Here is a 21,209-nt window from a genome sequence, read left to right as displayed (position 1 = left end):
GGGTCTGTTTAAATGGATAAAACACTGAAGATCTGTGATTTACCGGATGCAGCAAGGCTGGGTGAGTGGGGCTTCTACTGCAGTTGCAACTTTAGCCACAGAAATAAGAATGCAGATTATGCTTCCCTCTGATTAATGGCCCCAGTCAATGTCAACTAAGTTATTCCGATTGACAGATCTATGAAATACTTGCAGAATCAAAAAACTATAAAACTGATAGCAATGCAGTAGTACCATAAAGCCATAACGTTTGTGTCTATTGCAATCAAGGCTTTTAAAACCTAATTACTTCTGGGTGATATCAGTCATATATTTTCATGTAAAATCACAGTGGCATGCAACTGCCTGGCAAAACAAAAGAAAACAAATGATGCCCTGTAATAATGGAGAAGTGAACGATCATTTTTAATCTGGCAAGAGAGCTCCCACCGATGAAGCTTAATACAACTTGTTAACACACCTAACAAGCAAGGCAGTGATTAAGTTGTGTCCTTTTGCCTCTGGAAATGGGATCTCCTCTTACCAGGTACAGAGTGATTGAAATAGCCCTTTGCAACTGATTGAACCGCACAAAGTAACTTCTAATGATCTCAGTCCACTTTGAGCCATAAAGATTTTAAAGGAACAATATTTTAAAAAATGATCAAGTTATAGTCTTTTATCAGTGAGGATAGAAGACCTCAATGGAGGAAATTAAACAGATTAAGTTGTCTAGACCTTCTGCAGTTTTCATCACCCAACTCATAGTAGCAACAGAATGGTACAATTCAGCAAAAGTTCAAGGGAGAACACTACTGAAATTAGTGGAAGGACCCCCTTTGACTTCAGTGGACTTTGGATCAGGCCGCCAAACCTCGCGTAGCTCAGTTTTTACTCAAATCTTACTTAGCCAAGCTCCCACTGAAGTCAATGAGAATTTGGACTACATAAAAATCTCAGGCTTTGGTTCTGAATGGATCCCTTGCTCTATCTTTGGCATGTAAACAGTCCCCAATATCATAGTATTGGAAGCACCATACAATCTTTAACCTATTTATCTTCACAACACACCTGTGGGATAGGGCAGTGCTATTGTCCCCATTTTGTATCTCTGTTCCCTATCTGTTAAGATATTTAAGTACTTAACTCCCATTGAAATGAATGGGAATTAGATGACTAAATACCTTGGAGGGTCTGGGCCAGAGACACTAAGTGAATTGCCAAGGGTCACACAATAAATTTGTGGTAGAGCAAGGAACTGAACTCCAGTGTCCAAGTTCCAGTCTAATACCCTAACCCTTGGACTATCCTTATCCCCTGATCACTACAATGCTACATTACCACCAGATTACCACTAAAGCTCATCTGTCCCAGTGGAAAGAATTTCACGAGTTCCCAGAACGGGTTTGAACCTTGCAACTGACGGTGGCAGATCCTGCTGTGTTTTGTTCCCCTGCCTTTTATGGAGGATATATTTTCAGAAGGCTCAGGGCCCTCCTTTTAGGGGACTTAATTTAAGTTTAAGCTTAATTGTCCAATTTGATGTCTTCGGTTCAATAAATAATTCATAAGCTTTCGCATCCGATGAAGTGAGCTGTAGCTCACGAAAGCTTATGCTCTAATAAATTTGTTAGTCTCTAAGGTGCCACAAGTACTCCTTTTCTTTTTGCGAATACAGACTAACACGGCTGCTACTCTGAAACCTATAAATAATTCAGAGTCAGTTTACATCATTCCATGTAAAGATGCCTACTGAGAATATAGCAAGCAGTCATTTCCCTTGCTGTGATGTTAACTAAAGGTATTTTTCTCATTTTGGAAACATTTATGCTGTTCAAGAGGACATGTAAATGAAATCAGAGTTCATTGGTAGGGTCATAATTAACACAGCCCAAAGCTATCAAACTATCGATTTCCAAAGTTAGTCATCCAGCCATCTTCCTGTTCTCAGCCACTAAACAATAATGCTGTCTTAAGTGAGAACCCCTGCCATAGCTAGGTTTCCAGTTTAGCAGGTCATCTTATCAAAAGGATATCCAGAAGCCTGTAAGATCTTTGGAGAGGAACTGTCTTTGTGTTCTATGTCTGTTCAACACCTAGCACAAGGGGGTCCTGTTCCATGACAAGGGCTCCTAGGTGCTACTGTAATATAAATAATAAGAATTCAGGTCTGGCTTCATCTACATGCTGAGGGCTATACCTTCAGTGTGTGTAAACCAACACACCTGCATTGAAGGTAGCAGAGCTCCCTGATTTCTACCAGCTGAGAACCTGATCCCAAGTTTGGTTTAGTTGTCAGATTATTACGAGATGTGTCAGGCTTAACTAGCTGGATGGGATGTTGTGACGTTGCACTCCATATGCTTTATGGAAATATGCTTATGAATATGACATAACTGGAATATGCTTTATGCTAAATACCCCTTGTATAGTGTCATTAGAAAGCTTCTACTCTACTAAGTGTGTTCATCCTATTTGTTTGCATGTATTATTTCTATAGTTGGAGAAAGGAGAATAAGATTAAACTTGTATAATTGATGTAAACATATTAAGTGGAGGCCATTAAGGGTGTAAATGGCCTTAGTTACTTGAAAGCCTTCCTGTGTACATGTGGGCCAGCCCATGGGGAATGGAGACTAGGGATCTTACAGTGACATGTGACCATGTCACCAGATAATAAAATCCATCTTAAACTTTTCCATTTAGAAGGAGGGTTGGGGGCCCAGAGAGAAAGATTCCTGCCTTGTGCCAAAGCTATAAAAAGGGGGTGGAGCAGGACAAAAGGCGCTACTAGTCATGAGAAAATCCCTGCTTACCATCCGAGATGTCTGCTGGAACTAACAAGGACTATACCAGGGGAAGGATTGGGCCCAGACTAGGAAGGAGTCTAGTCTGTGAAAGAAACTTATTGGAACATCTTTGAGGGTGAGATGTTACCGGTAATCAGTTTCTTAATGTATTAGGCTTAGACTTGTGTGTTTTGTTTTATGACTTACTTTGTTCTGGCTGTTATTACTTGAAACCACTTTTTATACTTAATAAAATCACTTTTGTTTATTAATAACCTCAGAGTAAGTGATTAATACCTGAGGGAGCAAACAGCTGTGCGTATCTCTATCAGTAACAGAGAGGGCAAACAATTTATGAATTTACCCTTATAAGCTTTATACAGAATAAAACATTGATTTGGGGTTTGGATCCCATTGGGAGTTGGGTATCTGGGTGCTGGAGACAGGTAACCTGCTGAGCTGTTTTTAATTAAAGTCTGCAGCTTTGATGGCATAACCCAGGCCCTGGGTCTGTGTTGCAGCGGGTTAGCGTGTCTGGCTCAACAAGGCAGGGTTCTGGAAGTCCCAAGCTGGCAGGGAAAATGGGCTCAGAGCTAATTTCAGCATATCGGGTGACAGTCCCAAGGGGATCTCTGTGACCGAACCCATCACTGATGTAACAGGAGTTTCTCTTTAAAGAAAGCTCCCCCTCCCAAATGGCAACAGCGAGAGTTTTGTTTCTCCTTCTGGAAGTGGTTTATGTAACTAGTTTCTCAAAAGTGTTACACTCTGTTTCTCCACAGCTTGATGAAAGGAATATATCTTGGTGTAATGTTTACCAGATTTTTGAAAGCTGAGCCCCACTCAGGAAAATAAAACCAATCACACCTCTGTTCTACCTGGCCACATTAGCAGTGCAGCAAGTGGGAAATCTGCACCGTCATTGTTCCATGCACTCCTCCCCTGGCTAGTCCTTCACCTCCTACACTTTAGAAAAAAAGCTCCTTTAGTGTGCTGTAGCGCATCATTGTTGCTCTCCACTTTGGTTTCTGCCCTGTATTGGAAAGAGGCAGGATATCTCTGAAATGCCAACGTTCCAATGGATTATTGATTCTTCTAATTAATATCAATAGTACTTATGGGGTAGAGCAGAAACTGAGCTGTGTTGACCATTCCACGTGGCTGATTTTTAATGCAGGACTCAAGTGATTCAATTGTAGCAGACAATGCCTCGTTTCACATTAGCATCTCTGTTGGAAACATTTCTGTGGTATTGCTCCTCCTGGTAGAGTTAGGGTCCACCTGGTGTAATTTAGAAGAGCCTGCAGGAAATTAAGCTGGAGGGCTTTGGGGATGGGAAATGGGGATAAAAATCTTTATGGCATGAGGACTAATTAGTTAATGTTTCTGCAGTGCAATGAAAATGTTAAATGCTACATAAGTGGTAGCTTTTGATTGCTTACAAAACACAAGTGTTTTGCCCATTAGTGGCACCTGAAGCAATAGCTCCATTTAGAAACAGAGGCATTGGAATTCTCAGCTCGTCACCAACAATGCTGTAGAATTCCAGAGCCAATCAGCATCGGTGCAGCTCAGCTGACAGCACTCCTTTCTGGGGGTCAGGAGGTCATGGTGGGTCCAAGAATCAGTTGTAATTGGGATCATTCTCAATGCAGACCCTGAACTGCAGAGCCTATGCAGAGTTCTTAGCAGAGGGACAGTGATTCGATATCAGGGCTGCCGTCCTTTGAATAAAAGGTCACCTTGTAGAGCGTGGTTCATTGGTTGGTGTTCTGCCTAGGCATTGAAAGGAATATACACAGCATGTGTACATTTATAAACTTCACCATGCAGGGAATCAGATGGTGTTCCAACTGAAGTCAATGGGAGTTTCACTATTGCCCTCGGCAGGAACCAGATTGGGCCCTAGAGGTGAAAAATCACCCTTGTTCGGAAAGCCAGTACAAGCCTTGTTCGGAAAGTCACACTCAAAACCCACTTTAACTCTATTCTGAGGGCTGAGGTGAGACCAAAGTGGTGCACAGCCCTCGTGTGTGCTTTCTGCCTGGGGGGAGTTAAACCCTTTGAGCAAAACCATTGTTAAATTAAGTTTTAACGGACAATACACAATTTGGGGTCTGAGCTTCTGCCCATTCTTATCTGGGCCTCTTTTGGAGTTTTTTTTGTAGCCTTAGTCTATGGATGCAAAATAATAGGCACCCTTTCTATATTCATTTAACTACCTCAGTACCTAATTGCACCTACGGGTGCAATCATAAGGGAAGGATGGTCCAGTGGTTAGGGCACTAGTCCAAGTTTGGGAGACTCTGGTTCAAATTCCTGTTCACTCACAACCTTCCCATAGGATCTTGGGCAAGTCAGTTAACTTCTGTGCTCTCTATCTGTAGAATGGATTTAACAGCACTGCCCTATCACACCAGGGTGCTGTGAGGATAAATACATTAAAGATTGTCAGGCGCTCAGATGCTACAAAAATGAGGACGACATAAATACCACAGATAGATCAGTTACTTGGATGCCTAAATTACTTCAACTAGGTCTGCAAATAATTGTGCATGCAAAATTGTGCCCACAACTATTCACACCTGCAAATTGCAAGCATGATGAGTGGCCAGGTTTTGGAACCTTGGTTCTTGGCTTGGCCAGCTGTTCTGAAAACAGTGGATTCAATTGTTTGTACCCTCACTATATTCAGGATGCATCTGATCAAAGCTTTTTTTTTTTTTTTTTTTTTTTAAAAGTCAGCACTGCAACATTATAAAATATAATCATTGAATATAATTTCACTGCTGTGGTATACGTAACCTTTAACATGAAGATGTCTAAATATTCCAAACATGTCCAGTACATTGTAATTTTTGCATCATTTCACATTACTCACAAGGTACATTAGTGGACACTGAAGGATGAATTATTTTCAGCAAAACATTTTTGTTGAGTAAGTAAATTTATCTTATGGGTGGGAGTAAAAGGAAGAAAGATGGCATTAAAAATGTGTAGATCCGAGTTGAACACATCTCTCTTTTACAGGAAAACCATGATTTAAGTGCTCTCTATTACTAATAGTTAATAAAAGACATAATTCAGCTGTCAGGCTGAGGCTGTGTGCATTGAAACTATGATTTGGGAGAATGGCATGGACATTTTTCAGTACAGCAGCTCTTCTTTAAGCCATTTGTCTGAAGGTCTAAATTAGCTTTGAAACATTTTATCTTTTATAAAAAGGTATGAGCAATTATGTATCATCAATTATTTTAGCTAGAGTACCTGAGGGGACAAGAGTTTATGGAAATAGGTCTTCCTTGACCTTTTGTCCTCTAAGGATTATTTATGCGAAGAACGTGGGTTTCTGTAGAATCAAGCAAATATTTGCAACTAATAATTTATCCAACTAATGTAGCCTTTTTCGCTGCTTGTCAGAGAGCCACAGGCAAATTGTGGTTTCCTTGAGTGTATTCATTATTGGAAATACGTTGTGAATATTTTTTAAACTGGATTGTTCTGAAACAATTCTCTCAGAATATTTGATATTCAATACATGCTGGGTAGTTGTGATTGGTCAGAAGTCACATGGTATTTCTGAGCTCTAACTGGAGGAAGTTGAAATGACTCCTGGAGTGTGAATACTTGTGCCAGCAAATTAAAGATTGGTCTTCTGTAAACATCTAGACACAACTTTGAAATTTGCTTTCTGCAAATATCCACACCAGTAAAACGCAACTGCACAAATGCATTTTTTCTGTTCAGTTTCTGTAATCAATCATATCCAAAGAAAATTCATTTACAAACTTCCAGCAAACATTAGTGGAACATATTTTGCAGTATTTCCCCCAGTTCTCTGGGACTAACAAGAAGCCAGGTTATAAGTGATCTTATAAATAAAAACTGAACTGAAAGCAACAAATCCAAAAATTACAATTTGGGACTACAGGAACTCCTCACTTAACATTGTAGTTATGTTCCTGAAAAATGAGACTTTAAGCAAAACGATGTTAAGCGAATCCAATTTCCCCATAAGGCAATGTAAATGAGGGGGATTAGGTTCCAGGGAAATTTTTTTCACCAGACAAAAGACTATACATACATACACATACCCCTTACATGTAAGTTTTAAACAATTTAATACTGGTGCACAGTGATGATGATTGTGAAGCTTGGTTGAGGTGGAGGAGTCACAGGGTGGGATATTTCCCAGGGAATACCTTACTGCTAAATGATGAACTAGCAATTGGCTGAGCCCTCAAGGGTTAACTCTCACTCTATAAGGTAGCAGGAAAGGAGGGAGGGCAGACAGAGACAGACACACATCCTGTGTGTGTTAGAGAGAGAGAGGTAGAGAGATGCACATTTCCCCTTTAAGTATGAAGAGTGGGGTCAGAAGTACATGGCCTTGTTAATTAGATCAGCAAGCTGAGACTGGTAAGGCAGCAACTCCCTCCCTCCTGCTCTATGGAAGATGGGGTAAGCGGGGTGCAGGAGCAGGGGGACATCCTGACATTAGCCCCCCTCTTTTTCCCCTCCACTCCTACATCAAGCAGGAGTCTCAGGGAGCAGCTCCAAGGCAGAGGGCAGGAGCAGCACCGGGCAGTGGAGGGAGGGACGGCTGAACTGCTGGCAATTGATAACCTGCTGAGCAGCTGCTGCACAGGGACCTTAAGGGAGCGGGGAGCTGATGGGGGGCTGCTGGTCCACCCTGGTTCCAACCACCCACCAGCTACCTGCAACGGGCTGCTTTTCCTGCAAGCAGTGGACAAAGCAGTCGGCTGCCAAACAACATTAGAAGGGAGCATTTGCACAACTTTAAACAAGCAGGTTCCCTAATTGATCAGCAACGTAACAAACAAACAACGTTAACCTGGACGACTTTAAGTGAGCAGTTCCTGTATTAACTTTATTCCCCATGAATAGTCCCGACTCATGGGAGCAATCCTACTGAACTTCAATTGCACTGCCTGCTTGGGAAAAGATTACTCACTTGAATGAGCATTGCAGAATCAAACCCTTAATTTCTGCATTGTCTGATAACATAATACCTACTCTGTCAACCAGAGCAAGTTAGGGGACTTACACACTTTCTCCTAAATTGTGCTGTATGCTCCCCAGCCAGCACCAAGGATCTGGGCCCAGAACTTTACCCCAGATGCATTTATATTAGTCTGAGACACAGGATGGAAGACAGCAGTGGGGTACAAAGTGTTTCATATCAGCACTGTCAGTATCCTCTCAAAGGAGGATGTAGGGATTTAGTAAGAAGCAAATAAGCCATTTTCAAGTCACTCCCTGAATGTTTCAGAGCCCGCTGAAAAGCTTGTGGACAGTATTATAAAAACTTGGCTGCTTATTCTATGTATCTCTATCAACAAACAATTGTTTTGTCTGGTTCAAAGTCATTTTTATAAAGCAAGCATTGAAGACTTTGGAGCTGCCTGCTCTAGCTAAATCTGCACCATTAGAGCTACACTGGTGCGAACCCCTAATGCAAATTAAATATCCAAAACCAATGCAAAGTGAAGCTTGTACCAATGCAACAGACTTGAATATACTGCTCAGGCAGCACAAAGAGGCTGCTGGAACAAAACTGAGAATCTCATCTCACCAGCTACAGCAGCATTATCTGCTCCACGAAAATAAAGCCAATCTCTGCAGCCCTGCTATGCACTGCTGATTTATGCATCTCTCCTACCCTTCACAGGTTGTCTTTTGCATTCCCTCAAGAGTTGCTCTCCACACTTTGGAAAATGCTCATTTAATGTATCACTGGCATCTTCCGAATTAATATCCAAGGAGAAGAATGAGACAATTCACACCTCAGAGCTATTGTTTCAGACTATCTGCAAATTCAGGCAATAATTAGTGACTTGGTTACACTCAGATCCTATTTTGAAGGTTTTAATGCCAACTGTAACAGCTAGAAACAAATCTGGTTGTTAAAGGAAAGCTGAGCCTATGGAGAAGATTTTTAAGAGGCTCGTCCTCTTCCCCCTATGCCTCCACACTCTGGGAAATGATGATCGACAGTTACTACTGAATATGCTGAACTCTTAACACCCAATACTATGAAAGGGACCAAAGAAAGCCACCATGCCAAATATCACGGCTCCATTAATAGAGCCATTAACCACTTTCATAACATCTTTATAAATCATGATTCAACACTTGATTTCAACAGCATGCCTCATATTTCATTAACACTGCACTGAAATTGGAACACACTCCACCTACTGCGGAGAGGGATATCATAAGCTGCACACAGAATGGGTCATATTTAATCTCCCATCACAAACCAGTGCATTGGTGTACAAAAAATTGAGAGAGTGCATGTGTGTGTACAGTGTCTGAGCACAGGTAATACATTCTGCCTAGCTGCATGCCTCATGAGGTTTCCTTTAATGAAAGGATATTCATCCTCTACTGTCCTAAAATGTTGTGCAATGTTGTGGGGTACTGTTAAATGGTTTCTGTGTTTCCATTTGAGAGGTGGCTTCATTTCAGGAGTGGGTGCTGTGATCATGGACAGCCCCTGAATATTGGCTAGTTTTAAAAGTGCTTTCAGATCCTTCTGAATGAAAGGTGCTATTTAAATGCAAGTTCTTTATCCTTAAGGTGGTTATAAATTTGCAATAGACTTGTAATGCAGGGTGATTTTTCAAAGATTAAACTAGTAAAGCTAGATATTAACATCCCCAGATCCTCAGCTGGTGCAAATCACTACTGAAGCCAATAGACTATGCTAATTTACACCAGCTGAAGAATAGCACCTTCTGATATTATTTTCATTTAAAATTGGACTTGCAGCTGGAGCAAAAATTGGTGGAAAATTTAGTCCTCCTAGGAATACCCAAGCCTGAAGCTACAGGGCAGCACGGACCCTCCTTGCTCCTTTCCTCAGGAAGTGCCATGCAACAGACTCATTGCAAACAGCAGGCCATCTGTCAGTTAAACTCTCTTTAAACTTTAAGGATATAAAAAGCATATTTAAAGTATGGCACCATTACTTTCTCTCTCGTTTAACCTGAGGGGAAGTGACTGACTGGAATCCTAGCGGAGACCGTTTAAATGTTAGACAAACAATTAAGCAAGTTCCCACCATGTCCTTTCAAAATCCAACCCAGGCTCCCCAGCCCCCCCCCCCCCCCCCCCCGACGCCACCCCATTTCCTCACATCAGTGCAGACAATGGATCCACTGGTGCAGCACTGGAGTATAAAAAACAAAAACAGTTTAATTCCATTGGACCCGGCTCTAATCTCACACCTACGTGAATCCAAGTTTCTCAAAGCCAAGGGAGCGCCATCCTAGTCATGCAGGATCAGGACATTATTCCAGCACTGCATTTAAGCATGTGCTTAACTTGAATTAGGAGACCAGTGCCATTGACTTCAATTAAATGGCCACAGCCTGTGGAGAAATGCATATAAGCAGTCCCACTGAATTCATAAGTGCTTTGTAGGTTTGGGGCCTAAATAGGATCAGAATCAGGTTCTGAGACTTGAATGGCATTATACTGCTCTGAGAGGAGAATCAAGCCCAAAGACACTAGGCTAGGCAGGGCCCTGTAAACTGTTCTTCTGGCTGCAGTGTGGACAGGGATCTAAACGCTCCACTCCAGCTTGCTAACCAGTGTATGATATTAAGGCAGAATCAGTAATGACAGATGTGTAAACTTTTGCATGGAGGCATGCCAATATTTTGCATACTTACACAGAGCTGCCATAAATATTAATGCGGTGCTAATATGTGAAGTTCCACCAGCTGCGTCCATTCTCAGGGGATGCTTCAACTATTTATATTCGCAGTAATGAGCAAGCTGTTATTATATCATCAGTCTGTGAAGGCTTTGGAAGACATCTCACTGTGAATTAGCGAGCAACTGAACCACATTTGGAGCCAGGAGAGGCTATGTAGAATCAATGGTCCCGACTTTGGGCAGGGGACAGGATGGGACAGGGGATGGAGAAAAAGGGGACTGGGATAAACCATGTTAGAAAGCTTGATTTCAATCTAAAGATTAGCAGAGATTAATTTCAAGACCACAGGCTTTGGCAGAGGCCATAGAATCCACCTGCAATGAGCCATGCCCAGATGATATTGCTCCAAAGGCAGCTGGCATTTAAGTTACATTACAAAGTAATAATGTGAGTGGCCCAAAAGGCACCAAAATCATACAATGCCAAAATTCTTATTGGAGAATAGGGACAGTCTAGTCTGGTGACTAGAGCAGGGGACTGGGTAAGGCATGTGGAAATAAAGGAAAACAGCTCATGTTCAGGGCTTAAACGGATCACTCCCATGGGTCAGGAGGGATCCCTTCTCCCCTTCCACTTCTAGAAATCTACAATTGCAAAGACACAATATGGGACTTTTTTGGACTGCTCTCTGAAGTCTTAGGCATTAGTGCAGGAGATGTGACATTGATCTTAGTGGTTTACAGTGTTGGATCTTCCATGGCACTCTATCCATTTGGCACTATTCTGATACAGGAGGCTACATTTCTTTTCAGGGAAAGATGAATTGGAACATTCAGCCAATTATTGACTACCTCTCTAGGTTATTTAGAGCTGAAAAGATAAATCCTGCCATCCCAAAGGCGAGGGCTTGAGAGGTAAGGTTCATAGGGCCCCATTCCTCAGATGTAATGAGCACTGCAGTTTTGGCTGTGAAGTCCGCATGTTCTGTAGCTTCTTGGGTTCAGTCCCACAGAATCTAGCCTGCATTCAGATTCTCCAAGAATCCCTTTGCATTTGGTCCCAGGGAGCTCAGGTATGCATTCCACAGCACCTCAAGCCATGCTTCCCCCCGCAGCCTGTTATTTGTAGGCTTGGCCGAATTTGGTGTTTTTAAATATAATGTTGACAGATAAAAACTTTAAAAGTTTTTACTTTATTTTTTAAAATATTGACATTGATATAATCTATTTAAATGTTTACAGTTGCAGGAAATTATAGGAGGGTCAGAACGGGTGGGTAGGACAATAATTATTCAATGCCAGTAGCCATTGAGATTCAAAATGTTACAGCTTTATATATAAGTGGTCAACATCACGTGTCAAAAATATATCAAATCAATATCTTTAAATGAAACTAATAAATTCTCACGTAGCCTCTCTTACTTTGCCTATGTAAATTTCAATTGCTGATGGAAATATTTTCTCATCGGTTTGTGTGTATAAAGTGAAGTCAACATTTACTGACACAAACCTAAGCCTTCCAAGCCGAATTACTTGTAAATCCAAGAACCCAGCCCCTTTGTGCTAGGTGCTGTACAAACATAATATATGGTTCCTGGACTGTAAAACTTGGGGACTAGATTGAAATCAAACCTTACTGCAAGATATGCCAGATTGAAACACTCCACAGATCTAAGTTAAAACAAAGGAACAGAATGGACAAAGGCATGATTTCCAGTATCCCCATGAGAGCAGAATCAACCCTCCATATAAAGTATTTGCCAGCAGATATAGACTCATTAGGATCCAATAGGGATCTCAGTGCTAACCCCAAATGAATCCATCACTCTAGGAGCTATCCTCTGCGTTGGGTCTTATTGCAGAAAGATTACTCTTAGGACCTGAATCTTTCCATTGACTTCAATGCGGTTTGGAGCAGGCCCTTAATGAGCCATGCTGTCACTCAGAACATTATGTACATTCGTTAGGACATGAATTAAAGCCTTCAGATTGAATCTGTGTCTATTCCAATACCACCTTGGCACACTCTCCCTAAAAATTGGAGCTAATATCTTTAAGAGGAACCTCTGCTTTAGTACAAATTAAAGGGTTTAGTCTGGTTTATACCAGTATATTCAAGATTTCTTTTACAAATGTGCCAAAGCCATAAAAAACTTAAATCGCCTCCGTCTTCCCACCACCTTTAGTAAACCATTTAATGATTTTTTTTCCATCTTTTATTATGCACTCTGTTTCTTATGGTATCATTGTCTCTATCTTGGCTAGTTTATTAAAGGTAATTGGTATGGAAGTCCCTCTGGTTCTTCTTTTATTACAATTGGCTGGGTCTGTATGGGAACATTATCTTAACAAAATATATTTTGCTGTACATAAGAGATTTTTTGGATGAAATTAATAATATTCAGATGTTTTTCTTGCAGCTCATTTTAGAAGCAAGACGTTGTCAGCTTCCCTTAGAGTTAAGTAAGGGACAAAAAGATGCAAGAGCCATTGATTCACCTTAGGGAATACTTTGGAGAGATCAAAAAGTGCTAGTGTTCAAGCTGCTTCCTGTGGGAGGAGCATAGTAGTACAATCAATCCATGAATGCATTGTAAAAATCAATGCTCTGTATAATTAGGGCACTCCAAGGGTAAAAAAATTCCTTTTCAGTGCATAACAAGACTTTTGAAGGGTGGAGATCTTACAAGCTCCTGAACAAACAAATTTTAAATAAGATTCAGAGGAAGGGACTATATATCTGGTGGATTGATGCAACACTCTTATTCTTGGTGATTGCTGCAAAGTGACAAAAGCTCTGAAGTTATGCTCACATATGAGACTATCTGCTCTGGTCTCAGCTCTGTTATCCAATTGCCATCAGCTCACCTTCTTCTAGCTGCTTGCAGACAAGTCTTTTGAATATGGAGATCTTTGTGTGGGCTGTTGGCAACAGGAGCAGGGTGTGTGTATATGCAGGATGCAGGGCACTTGGGAAAATATCTACTCAGAGACACAGAAACCAAACAGGCCAGGCATATATTTGGAAATAGCTTCACTTCTGCACTCAGTGGTTAGAGATCTGCATAACTGCTATCCCCTTCGGGTGAACAGTGGAAAGCTGAGGTTGAGCTAATCAAGGGCTACCCCTATGTAACGAGCAATCTGTGATCGGCTGAATCAATGCCAACTCCTTCCTGTCCTTATCTAAACGCAGGGACAGCAATTTTTGAATTGGGGCTATTCCCAGGTGAAGAAAAGGCCACTAACCTGTCCTCCTCTCTGCCTTAATAGCGTGACAGTTTCAAGGTGAAACGCTTGTATGCTAAAATTATATTCCGAGTGTTAAAACGCCAAGGGCTGGCGTGCGATGAAAAGCCCTCTCCCTGCACAGTTCCTCACATCCAGCAGCACAGAGCTGTGTGACCACTGCTACTGGCTTTGGGAGTAAAGACTCCCAAGAAAGCACCACTTATGGAACATGAAAATATAACTGACCGTAAGTGTTCGGGCTCCCCCACACTCCCAGCATGCAGTGCGCCATCACTAAATCAGAGAGATCAAATTAAAAATGAAATCCAATGAGCTGACTTTTTTCAGCTGTAGAATGGGCCAAACACAATCATCATAAAAAAAACCACAAACAAACAAAACAAACAAACAAACACAAAACCAGCCTTGTATGCCACATCAGACCATTTTGTAAAACAGGTTAATCCTGAGAAAGGCTGTGGCCCAAAATGATCCTGTCCGAATGTGTTTATTTAAATTAATGGCATTTTCAGATTTAATCTGCTGTAGTTCCTAAAGGTGTGCTCTATGTTAATGAACATGCACTAGCACTGACAATAAGCCCTGGACAAGATCAAGGCTCTAGAGAGGAAGGATGGTCCCACGGTTAGGACACAAGGTTAGTGTGTGGGAGACCAGGGTTCCATTCCCTGCTTAACCATGGATAAATCACTTATCCTCTCCCTACCCCACCTGAGGGGGGGTGTTGTGGGGATTAAAGACACAATCAGCCACTACAGTGATAGTCCCTTAGAAGATTTTATGGTTAAAACCTTGGATTCCACATACAGCCAGAATAACGGGGCTTCCTGTGTTGGGGAGGCCACATCCTAGGGCAGTTAATTAACTCTCTGCAGTTGCTAGCCGAGGTGCCCAGGGAGCAGGGAAATTCCCCTAGAAAAGGTGCTGCAGAGATACCACAGGAGACCTGGCCTATGGCTGAATTTCACCATACATTCCTAAATATGAAAAATTATCTTTTACCCTGTGGGTCACCATAGGGCATGATAGCAGCACATACTCTAATACAATTAACAACAAGAGCCAGGCAAATCTCTAAAAGTTGAATTCAGGTTCAGTTTGGGTGCTCATCTATAACCTCTCAGCATTATTCAGATCTCTTGCCTCTGGAAAAATTCTGCTGGAAAGAGCAGGTTCTCTCCCAAGGTTTCAGGCATTTATCATTCCATTTCTGCATATTAATCGGAAGTGCCAGAAAGGAAACATCCCTCTCTCAAACATTCAGACCCTCTGGAAAGATTCTGTTTTAGAAATAGGATGGGCAAAGCTCTGGGAAGGTGATTCAATGAGACTGGATTCTTTTATTTTACAAGTGAACTTCAAGCACAACATTGTTGTCTGGGCTTCTCCAAAGTTTGGCTGCACTCTGCTCCTGATCCCAGCTTTGCATCCGACTCCTTCCCAAATTCTAGAGTTGAGATTCCCCCAAGTAGGCGGTTCAGATCCAGGTTTGGATGTGGGACAATTTCTACATTTTTCAGAACTGGCTCACCTATTGCTAATCATTCAGTGATTAGTTGGGTGAGTGTGTGCCACTGGGAAGAACCCTTCTTTAGCTGGTTTCCCGAAATTATCCCTGGACAGGCTGACACCTGGGCAAGCTGACAAGCTTTTATCAGGCCCATGTGACTGAAAATATCTGTGTGAACTTGCCCCATTTCTGCAGCCTTTACTCCCACTGAGTTGGATGTATGTCAGGATCCCTTGTACTCCATATTGTCCGCTTCCTTCTCACCATAGAGATCACCACCCAAAAAATAAATAAATCTGTTTTATTGTGACCTATGGCACAGTTGAACTCAGTTCTCCTAATGAGAGAAACTACATCACATTAGCCCACTGTGACAGGGTGCTGAGTGAGAAGCAGTTAATCCACCCCTGCCACTCCAGCCCCAATCAAGGGGAATGGATTGGGGCTGGTTGGATAGCCCTATGTCTGCCTGGTAATGGGCAGCACCTGCCAGCCTCATTAGCTAGGGCTATAAAGGCTGGAAGGAAACCAGGGAGAGAAAGAATGAGGCCAGGAACAGAGGGAGCTGGGAGCAGTTTGGTCTGGTGTTGGCCAGGCCTGCACAAGGTAGAGTTGGCTGTGAAGCTTGTACATAGGTGGAAAGTGGGGGTGGGAAAACTATAAATAACACTGGCGTTGCATCAAGCTGAGGCCTTCCCGACTGATTGGAGAGGGCAACAGGGGCTGAAACCAGAGGAGCCCAGCATGCGCCTCGCTACACCCACTCTACCACTTAGCCTCACTTTCTGCATGTTCTAAAGAATCTTGTCTGAATGAAAGTAATGATAATGGAGAATAGCCTTGCTTCAGAGTGAGTAGGTGCTGCCCACGAGACCCTTAATAGAAAGGATGTCTGGAACCGGTACCACTAAGCTAAAAGCGATCCTGATCCTCTGTGTTCAAAGCCATCACAGAGTTCCCCTGTCTGATAATTTTACCTATGATATGTATAGTGAAAATCAAACTGCCTAGGAAAGAGCAGGCATCAGATCATAACAGCCAGACGATGCCAATTCCCTAATAAAATTATACTCCAAGGGGGCAGGATGCAAAGTTACTGCATAACGTTTAATCACTGGTGTGCTTTTCTTAAAGCTGTACTCACAATCAGTGGAGGCTTGTCAGTATTTCATGCACATTCTTAGAACAAAGCATTTACAGGCAAGTATATCTAAAGTAAATGATGGGTCTGAAGTTAAAAGGTGGATTCCCCTTGTTACTCTGCTAGGGAAAGGATTCTGTACTAAAGCCCTGCTTTCCAGAGGAGAGGGATGTAAAGTGAAATCATTCTACGTTGAGGTACTGCTGTTTTAAAATCATGATGTTACATCGGCTACAATGTAGTTACACCATGGGGCAATTTAACTCTACTGAGACACAGCGTAAGACACTCAACTGTTCTAAGGCACATGGTACCCGCGTCCCTGAAGGCTGGAGGTACTTGTCAACTGCTTGCAGAAATGACCCTGACTTGGTTGGCCATTCCTACACTGATATCCATTAGCTTCATGTTTAAAAACTCAGCAGAGTAGTTACACCATGGATTAGGACCCTATTATAGTCAATGGTAAAGCTCCCAGTGACTTCAGTGTTAGGGGAGCAAAGGTGGGCCTTGTGTAATAGCCCAGATCTTCCCAATGAACTTACTTTTTTTTTTTTTTTTTTGGGAATTCACATACCAGGTAGCCAAGAGCAGTTCTAATGTGCTGCTGTGTATTCATCTGGCCTTCCTGCACAAAAGGGTCATTTGTGCTTGTTACCAGTCTTTCATTGTGCCTTCTTTGTATTAGCATCTACTGTAGAAGGTGTTAACGGGCAGCCAAATTCTGAGCTCAGTTACTCCAATATGAATCAATGAAGTTACTCCAGATTTACTGCAGTATAACTGAGATCAGAAGCACAGATCAGCTCAGTTTGGTAACTAAGTTACACATTGGAAGAGCTTTAAACAAATATAAACATTTCCCCGGAACATTTGTGTCTCGTAGCTACCTAGATAGCTCCTATTGCCATGACACCAGAGTACCTTCTTAGTATTTATGGATTTACAGAGCATCTCTGTAAGGAAGGTTTCAGAGTAGCAGCCGTGTTAGTCTGTATTCACAAAAAGAAAAGGAGGACTTGTGGCACCTTAGAGACTAACAAATTTATTAGTCTCTAAGGTGCCACAAGTACTCCTTTTCTTTCTGTAAGGAAGGGAAGCACAATTATACCCGTATTACAGATGGAGGCACAGAGAGAGTAAGTGACTTGCCCAAGATCACACAAAGTCTGTGACAGACCTAAGAAGTAAACCCAGACCTCCCCGATCCCAGCCCACTACCTTAACCCCAAAACCATCCAGAGGAGAGAAATTACTGCTCTGCATTGCAGTTCCTATATACACTGGCACAAAGAGGGGGAAGCTTTGAGAAAGATATCATTGCCCCATCTGAGCCCTTCATGGACATTAAATAAGGTCCAGCAGTGAGAGAGTTGGCAAATATGGCCTTTAAAAAAAAAACAAAAAAAAACCAAAAAACAAAAACCAGGGATAATGAAGGTTATCCTTTAATCTCCTATTGAGCTTGATTTTTGGAATATTCAATATTACATGGCTCTGCAGATCAAATCTAATTCAATAGATGCACTCCTGAATTAGAACCACCATCAGGGGAGGAACGAACAAACAAACATTCTATCTTGAACGGGGACCTTGCCAATTAACTTTCCTCAAATGCATCATTGGGTCTTATATGTTTTGTTAGCACGGAGGCTGCTCTTGGTTCCGGGACAAAGGAAACCACTTCAGATTAAAATGCATGGCTCTTGTGGGACATAGCACATTCACAGAGCTGCCTATGAATTTGGCAAGAGCCCTGAAGTTTAGAAAGACAGATAACTTGGAGTATCAGAAAAGGCAGATTTTCATCAATAGAAAAATCTCAAATCCCCGGTGAAAACCCCAATCATTATCTATCAAGAAAGAAATTGGACTGAGCTGCTCTTAACTGGTTTACTTTGCCTGAATCATCTGGGTGGGAATGACCTTTGGTTTCCAACCAGGGATCAATTCACTGGGCATTTTAATTGGTTATAAGAACAACAATAGCTTGCTGGTAAATCAGCTTATGTCCCAATTTCAAATGGAATCAAATAGTTACTAACTGTTTTTAAATGGGATCAATGGAGCAAAATGTTCTAACTGGTGTCAAAGGGAAAGAAATGAAATATTTTTGCAGGGAAGAACTGGAGAAGCATATCACAATCCTGCAGCATAGATCCATGGCTAATGTAACTGCTACATGTATTTAGGCCTGCCCTAGGGAAAAAAAAAAAAAGCTGTAGTCAGGCTTTGTGACCTGGAGAAATGTTCACCAATACAATGGGGATAGGTCTGCACTGGAAGTGCTAAGGATTCTAACACTGTCTTTGGAGATCTTGTATATTTTGCTTGGGGAAAAAAAAACAGGCAATGTGAAAAGCAAAATATACAGGTTTTCCCTAAGGATGTGTTCAGGGATAGGAGATAATGAGCAGAAGGGATAATCAGCAAAGTTTGGTCAAAAACTTTACAGTAACTGTACAACTAACAAGGCACAAAAGGAGGACATGAGAGAATTAACTCAACGATGCTGAAATATTATTTTGCTAGGGAATGAGGACATGCATTGCTATACCCATGAGAAAGCAAGCATGGCAGATATTAATTATTACACAGAACAAGAGTATGGTTAGATAGTACTGGATAAAATATTGCTACTAGGATTTCAATTCACTCAATAAGTCACCTTGCCCGCTCTCTCTCTCTCTCTCACACACACACACACACGTTTATTAACGCAAACATCTAGATTACATTAAACTTTACAGCAGCTGTGATAAATATATAAAATCATTCTCAACCACACTAGTGCTGTAGTTCTTTCTGAATAAATGCAAGATCAGCAACTGCAGGCTACCTAGCACCTATATAAAGGCACTGTTGCAACACACTAGAATTAGGTTAACTGCCAGAAGAGGGCAGTCTTGAGAAACAGCAGCCTTTAGTCCTATCCTTGGCTTCCCAGCATCTCCACAAAGTATTAGAACAAAGCCAATAGCATAGGCATTGAACTCCAGTGGGAACTGTATTGTTTCAATAAACCACAGAGATGAGTCGTGTCAGCATTTCTGATACTAAAGAAACGTATGCAACAACTAAAGAATTCATTAGAAAAATGAATACTTGACTATTGTGCAATAGCAATACCAGTGTTACGGTTCCATATGGCTACCATCTCATGAATTCTTAATGTTATTTATAGGACATATGCTACTGTATGCTTACATAATTTTCCTTTAGGATTCTAAAAAGAAAAAACAAAAGAACTCAGGCCCTTAAAGCGCAATGTGAGAGGGAAACATCTTGTATGCTAATGGTCTGTTGGTACTTGCAACAAGATTAAGGCCTGTGGTGTTGCCACAGATTGCTAGAAATTCCTTCCATAAGCTGACAAATGAATGTGTCTCTCTAGAAGAGGTGATAGCCGCAAAACACTTCCAAGAGCCCAGCCAGTGAAGCATAGATATTTCAGGCATGTCAACACAGGGGTAGTGGGGAGAATGCTGGCCACTAGCAGCCAGAAGGAAAGGAAAGAAAAGACACTAAGAGGGAGAAATCAGAAAAAGAGAAGCAGAAGAGGGGGACATAGAAAGTTGTGTGCCATGGGCTGGATTCTGCCCCCCTTACATTGAGAAGTACCTTACTCTATGACTAGCCCCATAGATTTTTAATATGACTACTCTCAAAGGAGGGTGACATCAAACCAAAGCAGCTCTGTCTGAACCTGGCCCATGTAGTTTTATGGTCGGGGCAAGGCTAGAGAAGACATAAGGAGAGGAAAATGCCCCATCAAAGCCTATGACAGGGACCTCCTTGAGCCATTTGCAGAATTCCCCTCTACTGTATCAAGGACCTTAACCCATACTGTTCATAGGGGGGTTATGTGCAGTGTAACATCCATCCCTAGCAGCTGAACCCTGAAGCACTTCGTCTGGTAGAAGTCTGTTGAATCTGTAGAATGTTTACGAAGAATGTTGGCAGAATTTCTTGTATGCAGCCAGACACAAATATTGTGTTTCCCCCTTGGACTAAGAGGTGGCTAATTGTGTAAATTCCAGGAATCCGCCCTCAGCTAATGAATAAGTGACTCCTTGCACCTTGTTAAGCCAATAATCCTGTGGCCAAAGGACAAAACAGAAAGTAAGTAACAATGGGCATTACAATTGCCACCCCCTGAGAGCTCCTCCACCTGCCCTTTAACAGAGGACTTCATCTTATTATGCAGTGTAGAAATGGAAATAAACTTTAAGTGTTCATGACATGTATAGCACGAGGTTGACTTGTACAGAATACCAGTGTACTCTTCTCTGTTCAAAACACCCCACTTCTGAGGAGATGCCAGACATGAGAGTTCATCATGAATGATGAACTATGCAAAATGTTCCCAACTTTGTTGCAAACAAGACAAAATTTCACTGGGTTTCATGTTTGGTTACAAACTCAGGTCTCAGATCACTGAGTTTCAAAAAGGATTTTGCTTTTTGTTTTGACTTAAAAAAAGAAAAATCCAACCACCACAGAGAAAGCACAGTACTGATGAAAATCCATTTGATTCTAGGCAGTTTCAGACGAGTTTCATTGGGAGCAGACCATATGCTGGGAATCAGGCCCCTTTCCTCTGGGAATCATCTGCAAGTCATACCCGACAGCTGGAATGTATTGGTTATTCATGACTTTCTATCCAATACTTTGGATAAACAATTTTAAGTCAGTGGATCATTTGTGAACTGTTTGCTTCAGCTGCTTGCTACTTGTTGGTAGTGATGTATGACTGAACCTTTAAGTCACATGCTATTGTTTCTGCTTTCTGACTGGATGGCAGAATTTCCACTTGTATATTTGCTACCAGTATAGTTTACACAAGGAAGAA

At 41.7% G+C, this 21,209-nt stretch overlaps 1 long non-coding RNA gene across 1 annotated transcript; it reads left to right on the top strand.

Annotated features, from left to right (window-relative positions):
- Positions 1 to 16,449: 16,449 nt before the first annotated feature.
- LOC122456450 lies at positions 16,450 to 17,747 on the top strand. Its single transcript, XR_006275384.1, has 2 exons — positions 16,450 to 17,324; positions 17,453 to 17,747. It is a non-coding gene; the product is annotated as an uncharacterized LOC122456450 (long non-coding RNA).
- The last annotated feature ends 3,462 nt before the right edge of the window (positions 17,748 to 21,209 follow it).

This window comes from Dermochelys coriacea, chromosome 13 (genome assembly GCF_009764565.3).
Source record: "Dermochelys coriacea isolate rDerCor1 chromosome 13, rDerCor1.pri.v4, whole genome shotgun sequence".
Classification (NCBI taxonomy): Eukaryota; Metazoa; Chordata; order Testudines; family Dermochelyidae; genus Dermochelys; species Dermochelys coriacea.
The sequence above is the reverse complement of the archived record's forward strand: the minus strand, read 5'-3'. Positions and strand labels throughout refer to the sequence as shown.